The sequence below is a fragment of the Esox lucius genome, chromosome 5 (assembly GCF_011004845.1).
Source record: "Esox lucius isolate fEsoLuc1 chromosome 5, fEsoLuc1.pri, whole genome shotgun sequence".
Lineage (NCBI taxonomy): Eukaryota > Metazoa > Chordata > Actinopteri > Esociformes > Esocidae > Esox > Esox lucius.
In genome coordinates this window covers 28,032,338-28,043,958 of record NC_047573.1, presented here as the reverse complement: position 1 = coordinate 28,043,958, position 11,621 = coordinate 28,032,338, and the positions used below count along the sequence as shown (strand labels likewise).

Sequence of the window (11,621 nt, the reverse complement as noted above, 5' to 3'; positions counted from 1 at the left end):
AATTTGTTGTTGATATGAGGAATGCATTTTCTGAATTTTCCCAGTCTCCTCCCATTTCAAACTTTAGGAGGACATGAGGTCCTGGTCCACTCCTGCGGAGTACCTGGTTTGGGGGGCCCGTTGCTGTCCCTGTCCAAAATCCTCCTGGTTGTGTTGCAGATAAAGACGATACCTGATGATTTCAGCTGCCACTGTGCTGACACCTCCTCCCTCCCCCGTGTTGTCCCTGTCCTTGTCCATCTGGTCATGTTTCTGACCTGGACTAAGTTTAAGTAGACTCTAGACTCAGCCCACATGCATTTATTAATTATTACAATTGGACTCTTAATATTTCACCCGGCACAGTCAGAAGAGGACTGGTCACCCCTCTGAGCCTGTGTCCTCTCTAGGGTTCTTCCTAAATTTAGGTCTTCTTAAGGCGTTTTTCGTAGCCACAGAAATTCAACACTACTGTTGTTTGCTCCTTGTGACAACTGCTGTTGTATAAAGGGCTTTATAAATACATTTGATTGAATGATTGATTGACTAGGTGGATAAGAGGTTACTCTGTTCACCTGAAATCACCTCACACAGAAACATTCTACACAGTCAATAATTACATTATTTTCAAAACATTTCATAATAAAAATACATTCTGTTTTGTACAACATTTAATAATGCTTTAAATACACTTGGTAAATATTTATAAATATATTTCTGTTGACAGATAAACAACCAACTCAAAATACCCATAGTTTAAGATGAAACAACTCTGTTAAATAATTCCGCAGGGTTTAGACATTGACTGAACTAAACTCCATGATGATTGGTTCATTTCAGCTGTCAATCAACTCCCTTCACCATTGTTGTGCATGGCTTGTTATGTGTTCATATTCATTAAGGATCCAAGACCTCTGGCTCACTTTGTTCCACTTGGTTTGATTGAAAACTGTGTACATGTAAATTTGTAACTATATCATGTTGTTCTAAATAATATCTGTAATCTTAAATCAAACTTTATACATTGATAGAAGCAGACTGATCGAAGGATCACTGAATAGGTGTCAGTATCTTCACAGACGTTCCTTTATAAACATAGAACCCAGGATAGAGTGGCTGAGTGAATGTGGTCTGGACTCTGTGGAGGAGGGTCATTGTGTCAGAGACACTGTAGAAGGACAGAGTTCCTGCCCTGTGGTCCAGATACACTCCCACTCTGGAGGAGCAGGGGACAGGGATATCAGTCCTGGTATAATTGTGATAGAAACCACATCTGGATGTAGAGCAGAATAACACCCAGGACTGATCATTATTACCAAAACAACACTCATCACCATCTTCTTTCCTGCTGATCTCTTTATATGAGACGGCTACACCAACCTTTCCCCCACTCCACTCTACCTCCCAGTAACAGGCTCCAGACAGACCCTCTCTACACAACACCTGGTTATAGAAGGTAAATCTGTCAGGATGGTCAGGATAGGACTGGACCTTTTTACTCTGTGTCACCTTTCTGTTCTCCTCAGACAGACACAGGTTCTGATATGTTGTATTGGGATCCAATGTCAGCTGGCAGGAATCTGAAAGGATGAAAAACAAAGTAAGTGGCAGTGTCTCTCTTTCTCTGTCTCTCTTTCTCTGTGCATGCTGGGAGTGAGTGTGTCGGTTGTGGTTGTGAGAGCGACTGGTTTTCTAACTGCTTTGCTACAGTTCGTCTTTGGTTGAATGTTTGCAATTTCACATTATTTATCGTTAAGTTGCACTGTCACCAATAGTGTTTTCCTTTCTTGTGTGTAGTTAGTTGAAAAGGTGAGGGCATCAGCCAGCTTTAAGCTAGTTGATATGGCTCCTCAGGGTAGAAGGGGGTTTGATTTTGAGCAGCTCACAAGGAGACATTGGGTTCAGATTGGACCCATGACTGCCAGCTCGGTGTTAGAGTGCGCTTTGGTTCAAGTAGAATCATCAACTAATTATAGGAATTGAGCCTGTAATGTAGCTTTATGTTTGGCAGCATCCACATCTCCATACTGTACATACAATACAAAATAACATTTTCTCCAAAATGCTACAGTAAAAATTATTCATATGTGGTGTAGATATAAAGGAGACCTTCCTTAACAGAAATGGTGTATTCATTAAGTAATTATAGGAATTGTGCCTTAATGTAGCTTTAAGTGTGACAACATCCACATCTCCATGAAGATGCGCTATACCTTTATGTGAAAATGTATCCTAGATGCTACAGTAAAAATCCTTTGTGTTGTACATTTAAAGGAGACCTTCCTTAACATAAATCATGTGTATTCTTTAAGTACTTTTAGGAATTGTTCCCTTAATGTAACTTCAAGTGTTGCAGCATTAACATCTCTATAGAGATTAATTATATATTTAAATATTAACTTCTCCAAAGTCATGTGTTGTGTTGTATGTGTATAGAGGAGATCTGACTGAACACAAATCAACTGAAATTAATGACTAATAGTTACAAATGAGTATGTGGTTTAGCATCAAATTAAAAAAATATAATAGAATCCCTGTAATGTAATAGAGGACATTCATATATTTCTTCTCAAAAGATGTCCAGATCAGATCTATAAACACTGAAACATTTTCTTATTACATGTTTTACAGTTTAATGTATGTCGAAATACAAAATGTTCAAACCTATTGAGCAAGACACACGTATGTCTTTCGACTGGTTTTAGAGGGCTCCCTCTTATGTGATGGTGTAGCCGCGCACACAATGTTTATGAATGGCTAGTTTGACTGAGTATTTTCAAGAGTCAGATAGGTTGACCGCAGTTTGAGACTCCTCAGGCGCCGGCCCTGCTAGTAAAAATACATCAAAATCCATCAACCTTACCAAAGCTACTTATTGTTTGAAGACATATTCCATCCTCCTTTCTTTTTTTGAAAAAGACGTAAATTCTGATCTTTAGGCCAGCAGGGAAGGTCTTGGTGGCCCTGATAGCACACCACTGAGTGTATGTGTGCATGTCTATGGGTGTGTGTGTAGTTTACATGAAGTGCAAACAACGATGTGTGATTATGTGTGTGTGTTATTGTATTTCCTCACATGTTAAGAAATCCTCTCTGGTCTTGGGCTCAGCAGGTGAACCAATCTGAACTGTAGTCACTATGGAGACAGACAGACTCATATATCACAGTTCCACATAATCTGTATCCACTAGTAATCTACATACAGGTAACTAGAGGAGAGATGATCTATTTGAAGATACCATGTACTAACAACTAGTTTAATACCCATATGAATATAGACCATAAGAAGACACCATGTACTAACTAGTTTTACACCATTATCCATGTGAATATGGACTATAAGAAAATACAATGTACTAAATTGACCAGGTTATTTTGAGCAGTGTAATATCCTTACCCCTATGATTATGGAGTATAATAAGATACCATGTACTAACAAATAGTTTAATATCATTACCCATATAAATATGGACTATAAGAAGTACTAATGACTAGTGTAAAATCAAGATTGAGATGAATCATGGCATAGCATGGGAAAATGTACAAGCTCTAATATTACTCAAGTTAGTGTTTTATATTTTATTTATAACTACATCCTACTGAAATGCTACCATCATTGTCATTGCTCATCCTAACTTCTCGCTTTGGCTTTGCATTTTTCTTCAATAAGTTTGATTCTGGATTAAAAAAATTATGAAAAATCTCAAAAATGTTATATAATTGTACATGAGTTCCAGTGTTTGAGGCCACTCTGTCATGGCTTGATATTGGTCACTGACTAGAACCAAGATGTTATGGTGACAATGATTGTTGACAGATCTCAGAGCTCTACTTGATAACTACATTGATTCACTGAAGATATTGAGACATTTATACTCTTCTGTTCCTCTCCTTATGCTTCCCCCTTTCTTCTTCTCCTCTTTCTGTCCTTTCTTCTGCTCCTCCTCCACTTTTAAAAAAATGTTTTGATGACAACATACTGTTTTGTCTAGTTCTTACCCACCCAGACGAATCAGATATTACAATAATCTATTAATGTTGTGTATTTGCTTTCATAATGTCCTCCCCAAAATAATTTTGGTTGCTTTATAACATTAGATGTAGTTCTATGATAAGTAAAAAACAACGTTTAATGTTATAAAATAATTTTGACCAACCTTCCCCAGATATCCTGTCCATTTCCTTTTTGCATACATCCTGTATTTGATCTTTCAGTTCAGAGGCTGATTTCTTTACATGCTCAAAGGAGATGTGTGGATAGACAGTGATACTGGGTAAGACCTCAGATCCAGGAGAGACACAGAGAGACTGGAAACTCTACAGAGAGGGAAAGAAGCAATAGGTTTTGACATAGACAGACAGTGAATTAAGTTCCAGTCCATTTCACTGGTAAAGAAGTCAAGAGGGATCCATTACAGAGTATTGTAAGGTCAGTTAGTGATGTCACCTGGAGGAAATGGATGTGATCCTCTGTGTGTGAGAGCTGCTTCAACTCAACATCTCTCCTCCTCAGCTCAGCAACCTCCTGCTCCAGTTGTTCCAAGAGTCCTTCAGCCCGACTCACTTCAGTCTTCTCCTGAACTCTGATCAGCTCCTTCAACTCAGAGCGTCTTTTCTCAATGTAGCAGATCAGCTCAGTAAAGATCCTCTCACTGTCTTCCACTGCTTCCTGTGCAGAGTGCTGTTAGGACACAGAGAGAGAAGGGGGTCCATTTTAAGTTAATTCACTCTGCTATCACCAGGATCACAGACAGATTGTAAAAGTAAATGTTTAGATACACTAATCCATTCAGTGGGTGTGTCCAAACTTCTGATTGGTCCTGTACATGTATTTATATCAGCCACAACACTTACCTTCAGAGTGTCCACAGTCTGTCTCAACTCCTGAATCTTCTTCTCTCTCTCCCCAATTCTCTTCTGGGATTCCAAATACCTCTCCCCAAACTGTCTCTGCAGAGAAAAACATCATAAACAAATGTAATTAGCGAAGTGCATTAATTTTCTTATAGTCGGTACATATAGTCTGTATTTATTGTCTGTATATATAGTCGGTACATATAGTCGGTACATATAGTCGGTACATATAGCCGGTACATATAGTCTGTATATATATATATATATATATATATATATATATATATATATATATATACGGTATATATAGTCGGTATATATAGTCTGTACATATAGTCTGTACATTTAGTCGGTACATATAGTCTGTATATATAATCGGTATATACAGGTGCTGGTCATAAAATTTGAATATCATCAAAAAGTTGATTTGTTTCAGTAATTACATTCAAAAAGTTAAACTTTTATAATGTATACATTCATTCCACACAGACTGATATATTTCAAGTGTTTATTTCTTTTAATTTTGATGATTATAACTGACAACTAATGAAAACCCCAAATTCAATATCTAAGAAAATTTGAATATTGTGAAAAGGTTCAAAATTTAAGACACCTGCCACACTCTAATCAGCTAAGTAACTCAAAACACCTGCAAAGGCCTTTAAATGGTCTCTCTGTGTAGCCTACAGAACTAGAATATCATGGGGAAGACTGCTGACTTGACAGCTGTCCAAAAGACGACTAATGACACCTTGCACAAGGAGGGCAAGACACTAAAGGTCATTGCTAAAGAGGCTGGCTGTTCACAGAGCTCTGTGTCCAAGCACATTAATAGAGAGGCTAAGGGAAGGAAAAGATGTGGTAGAAAAAAGTGTACAAGCAATAGGGATAACCGCACCCTGGAGAGGATTGTGAAACAAAACCCATTCAAAAATTTTGGGGGAGATTCACAAAGAGTGGACTGCAGCTGGAGTCAGTGCTTCAAGAACCACCACGCACAGACGTATGCAAGACATGGGTTTCAGCTGTCGCATTCCTTGTGTCAAGCCACTCTTGAACAAGACAGTGTCAGAAGCGTCTCGCCTGGGAGAGGACTGGACTGCTGCTGAGTGGTAAGTTATGTTCTCTGATTAAAGTACATTTTGCATTTTTTTTGGAAATCAAGTTCCCAGAGTCTGGAGGAAGAGAGGAGAGGCACAGAATCCACGTTGCTTGAAGTCCAGTGTTAAGTTTCCACAGTCAGTGATGGTTTGGGGTGCCATGTCATCTGCTGGTGTTGGTCCATTGTGTTTTCTGAGGTCCAAGGTCAACGCAGCCATCTACCAGGAAGTTTTAGAGCACTTTATGCTTCCTGCTGCTGACCAACTTTATGGAGATGCAGATTTCATTTTCCAAAAGTACTTGGCACCTGCACACAGTGCCAGAGCTACCATTGCCTGGTTTAAGGTCCATGTTATCCCTGTTCTTAATTGGCAAGCAAACTCGCCTGACCTTAACCCATGAAAATCTATGGGGTATTGTGAAGAGGAAGATTCGATACACCAGACCCAACAATGCAGAAGAGCTGAAGGCCACTATCAGAGCAACCTGGGCTGTCATAACAGCACTGAGCAGTGCCACAGACTGATCGAGTCCATGCCACGCCGCATTGCTGCAGTAATTCAGGCAAAAGGAGCCCCAATTAAGTATTGAGTGCTGTACATGCTCATACTTTTCATGTTCATACTTTTAAGTTGGCCAACATTTTTAAAACTCTTTTTTTTGTATTGGTCTTAAGTAATATTCACATTTTTTGTGATACCGAATTTGGGAGTTTCATTAGTTGTCGGATATAATCATCAAAATTAAAAGAAATAAACACTTGAAATATATCAGTCTGTGTGTAATGAATGTATACATTATACAAGTTTCACGTTTTGAATGGAATTACTGAAATGAATCAACTTTTTGATGATATTCTAATTTTATGACCAGCACCTGTATAGTCGGTACATATTATCACTCCGATACGAGATCCGTGGTCACCATGTTTGATCTGACAGTCAACTACAGAACGTTGTATCCAAACCAGACAGATAACGGATGGAATTGAATTTTGGAAAGAGGGAGAGAGAGAGGGAAAGGAGGGGGATGTGGGGGGGAGGGAGGGAGGGAGTGAGAGAGAGGCTGGGGGGGGGGTAGATTGAGGGAGTGAATGACCTTATCTGTGAATACCTCTAGTTTGTGGTACAGGGCCAATATACTACAGATTAAGGCTTTACTTTAACCATCGTTTAACCAGGCAAGTTGATTATGATCCAATTATTTTTTATATCAACCACCTGGGGAATGTTACAGGGGACGCAGAAACAATTAAGATTAACAGTCTTGATCAGAAACTGACTGACATAAATACAGTATCACCTTGACGTTTGGGGAATTAGAACCAGGGACTTTTCGGACATTAGTTAGATTCCCTGACCACTAGGCCACCTTGCCTACCTTATTTGGCATGGCATCATATGTTAAAACATCCCTTACCCATGTACATCTGTAATACACCACACCCTCTTATTGCTTAAACAGACTCATACTGAATTCTATTGATTCTTGTCAAAGCATGGGGTTTACATTAGCAGTGGAAAATGGGTAAGGTAAAATAGGTATTGCTTATGTAAGGTTGATAGATTGCTCACAGTTTAGCTGTTACAAACACACCCACAAACAAAATAACATTTTATATCAAACACACCCACATCCACACACAACTTATATGTTTTATCCTATACTGTAGAGTTCCTGTCTTACTTGTTTCTCAGTCCTTTCTGCTGCAGCTGAGACTGTATCATGTCCTTTATGTTCATCCAACATACAAAGATAACAGATACACTGCTGATCAGTACGACAGTAAACCTCCAGTAGTTTGTCATGATGAGAACAGATCTTCTCCTGTAGTTGTTTGGAGGCTTGGACCAACTTGTGCTTTTTAAAGGCAGGAGATTCATAGTGAGGCTGGAGGTGAGACTCACAGTAAGAGGCCAGACACACCAGACAGGACTTGACAGCTTTGAGTTTTCTCCCAGTGCAGGAATCACACCCCACATCTCCAGGTCCAGCATAATAATGATCAGGAGGAACAGCTTGGAGTCTTGTCTTCTTCAGATTCTCCACCAATTCAGAAAAATGGTGTTCCTGTTTAGAACGGGTCTTGGTATGAAGGTCTGTCTGCACTGGGGGCAGCTGTAGATACCCTTGTCATATTCCTGATCCAAACAGTCCTTAATACAGCCCATACAGTAGCTGTGTCCACAGGGAATAGTCACTGGATCCTTCAGTAGATCTAAACAGATCGAACAACTAAGTGAGCTTACGGCCTCTGTCATTTTTCACACACATACAGTCAGAGGAAAAGAACTAGAGATAAGTTTTGTTTTCCTTGAACAGTTTCTTTTCAGGGGAGTGGTTTGTTTTCTTATGACTTCCTGGTTTTGTGGTGAACTCAGATGTCAGATATCAGGTCTGCCCAGTAGAGGGCATTATTGATCTATTATAGCCAGAGTAAATATTCTCAATTCTGTGTTACCTTCAAGGTCTAGGTCATTATCTCTCCCAGTTCAAGAACAATTAGCAGAACAGCAGAAGTGACAGCCTGTGAGTGCAGAAAGAGAATGCATGTCAAACAATTAGAGATCTCACATATTTACTAAAACATTCTCTGTATAACAAACCTGTGAAAGGACCTGACATTTTTCAAAGTGACTTGAGTAAGATAAGACATAACTAGACTCTTTACAGCTCCATAAAATGTCCATCACTATATACCTGGAACAAGATACACTGGTTAATGCTTTAATATTCAAAACCCTCTTAGGCCTCAGTACCCCATCTGAGATCTACTTTTGTCACCATTGCCACTTTTAAAGTCCTAATCACTAACACATTTACTGACACCTGTAACTGCTTCATGAGATGTGCCTGTTAATTGTAGTTTTGTCAAGTTGTTGTATTTGTCTATTGTCTAAATATATCCTGCTGTATAGTTTTTATATTGTCTGCTATCAGGTCTATGTTGTTACCATGTAAGCTGTTTTCATGATGTGTTGTCTTACACTGGTTATAATGTCTTCTAGGAGGAACTGTGCTTTGTCCATTTGTCTTCTGTCTGGACTGTCTTTTTATTTTTATTTAATCTCAGTACCCATCTCCTATAGGAAACCCCTACATACAAGCTGTTATTGTAACTAAGAATTTGTTCTTGACTCACTTGCCTGGTCAAATAAATGTTAAATAGATAAATGAAAATCAGAGGATCCAGAAATACACCTATTATTATATTCTATAAATCACTCCTTTGACATTAATGAAATGTATTTTACTCTATCAAATGCAGTTTAAAGGTCAACAACTACACATTGCATAATGTTAATGAAAATCATTTCAGGATTTCCAAGAAAACAAGCAACACTCTGTAAGTCAAATACCAAATAAGCTAAACCCATAGTTTTTATCAATAAAATTTTGAAGACAGCATATAATAGATTAATTAGACCCTAATCTATGGATTTCACATGACATTAATACAGATGTTAAATCAGGCGTATCATAAAACCAGTCAGTATCTGGTCTGATCACAATGTGCCTCATTTGTCTTCTCAAAGAGTTGATCAGACTGTTTATTGAGGCCTGTAGAATGTTGTCTCATTACTCTTCAATGTCTGTAAGTATCTGGATATTGTCTGGAACTGTAACACTGTTGTACACGTGGATCCAGAACATTCCAAACATGCTCAATGGGTCACATGTCTGGTGATTACGGAGACATGGAAGAACTGAGACATTTTCTGCTTCCAGGAAGTGTTTGCTGATCCTTGTGACACAGGGCTGTGCATTTTAATGGGACCAATAAAGAATAGGGGTTGATTGGCTCAGATCTCTGTGAGAATACTGGAGACCTTTAGACTGGACTGTCAGGTTGTCTCCTCAGAGTGTGACCAGAGTAAGACAGTGGTTCAGTCAGAGTCAGACAATCTGTGATGGCAATTTCATCAATCAGAACTTTTAAGGAGCAAGGACAGAGACAAAATTCTCTTGTGTCACATAGGTTTTACCCAAAGGGAGGGTTGCCCCCCCACCTTATCCTTCCTGCCATAATGTTTACTGTTGTGTTTACCTAAAGGGGCCAACTGACCTTACTTCCCCCCAAGGACCACATTCCTAAGAAACAAAAAGGACTGACACCCTTCTTGGTCGAGGCAGGAGAACATGGTCCAAGCACCTAATAATCCTCTGATATTATACAGATATGTTTGTCACAATCAAAGAAAATAGTTACATACCAGGCAATAGAAAAACAGACATTTGTCAAATGTACCTTAGTTCAAAATTTCCATAACAGTATACTGTTGGATTTACTGTTTTTGCTGAGAATTTTTGTAAAAAGTGTATATCTGTGCTGCTTATAATGTTGGTAAAGGTGTGTCAGCCCTCACCAGATGCCCCTTTTGAATATCTAATGATGGACTTCATTGAGTTGACTCCCTGTGAAGGTAATAAATACTGTCTGGTAATCACTGACATGTTTTCTAAATGGGTAGAAGCTTTCCCTTGCAGGCACCGTGGACACAGTAGTGAATGGGATGATCAGAGAAATGATCCCATGGTGGGGAATTCCCACACGATTGACATCAGACAATGGTACACACTGTCAACAAGGTAATAACCTCAATAACGGAAGTCCTGCAAATTGATTTAAGGACACATTGTAGTTACCATCCTCAGTCAGGAAATTGGCAAAACTACAGGCTGAGACAGGGATGACTTGAATGAAGGTGTTACCATTGGCTTTGATGAGTATTGGCTTTGATGATGTGTGAGAGAACAAATTAGGCCACTGGTCTTTCCCCTCATGTCACTGGATGACCCATGAGAATGACTAACACACTTTTCCCTCAGAGCAGGTTGACTCTCCAGGGAATGGATAATGAAATTACTGAATACTGTAAAAGTCTAAATATCAATCAATCATCTCATCTTCATCCGCTTATCCGATTGGGTCGCGGGGGCAGCAGCTCCAGCAGGGGACGCCAAACTTCCCTTTCCAGAGCCACATTTGCCAGCACTGACAGGGGGATCCCGAGGCGTTCCCAGGCCAGTGTCGAAATATCATCTCTCCACCTAGTCCTGGGCCTACCCTGAGGTCTCCTCCCAGCTGGACGTGGACTTTCAATGCAAAGGAGCAGCGGCTCTACTACGAGTTCCTCACGGATGGCTGATCCCCCAAACGTCAAGGTGATACTGTATCTATGTCAGTCAGTTCCTGATCAAGACAGTTCATCCTAATTGCTTCTGCCTCCCCTGTAACATTTCCCCAGGTGGTTGATATGAAAGGAACTGGATCATAATCAACTTGCCTGGTTAAACGATGGTAAAAGTAAAGCCTTAATCTGTAGTATATTGGTCCTGTACCACAAACTAGAGGTATTCTCAAATATGTCCAAAATCCGACATTCCATCTGTTATCCGTCTGGTTCAGATACAACGTTCTGTAGTTGACAGTCAGATCAAACATGGTAACCAAGGATCTGAGATCAGATTGATAATATGTACTGACTATATATACCGACTATTTGTAAAGACTTTATATACAGACTATATATACCGACTATAACCAAAATTATAAGAAAGAAGAATGTATCCTGATAACATTAATACATGTGATATAATTCAAAATTGCTACACTTTGCTGATTAAATTTGTTTATGATGTATTTCTCTGCAGAGACAGTTTGAGGAGAAATATTTGGAATCCCA

The 11,621-nt window shown here is 39.3% G+C and overlaps 1 pseudogene; it reads right to left on the bottom strand.

Annotated features, from left to right (window-relative positions):
• Positions 1 to 305: 305 nt before the first annotated feature.
• Positions 306 to 8,234, bottom strand: LOC109615778 (annotated as a pseudogene).
• Between the last annotated feature and the right edge of the window lie 3,387 nt (positions 8,235 to 11,621).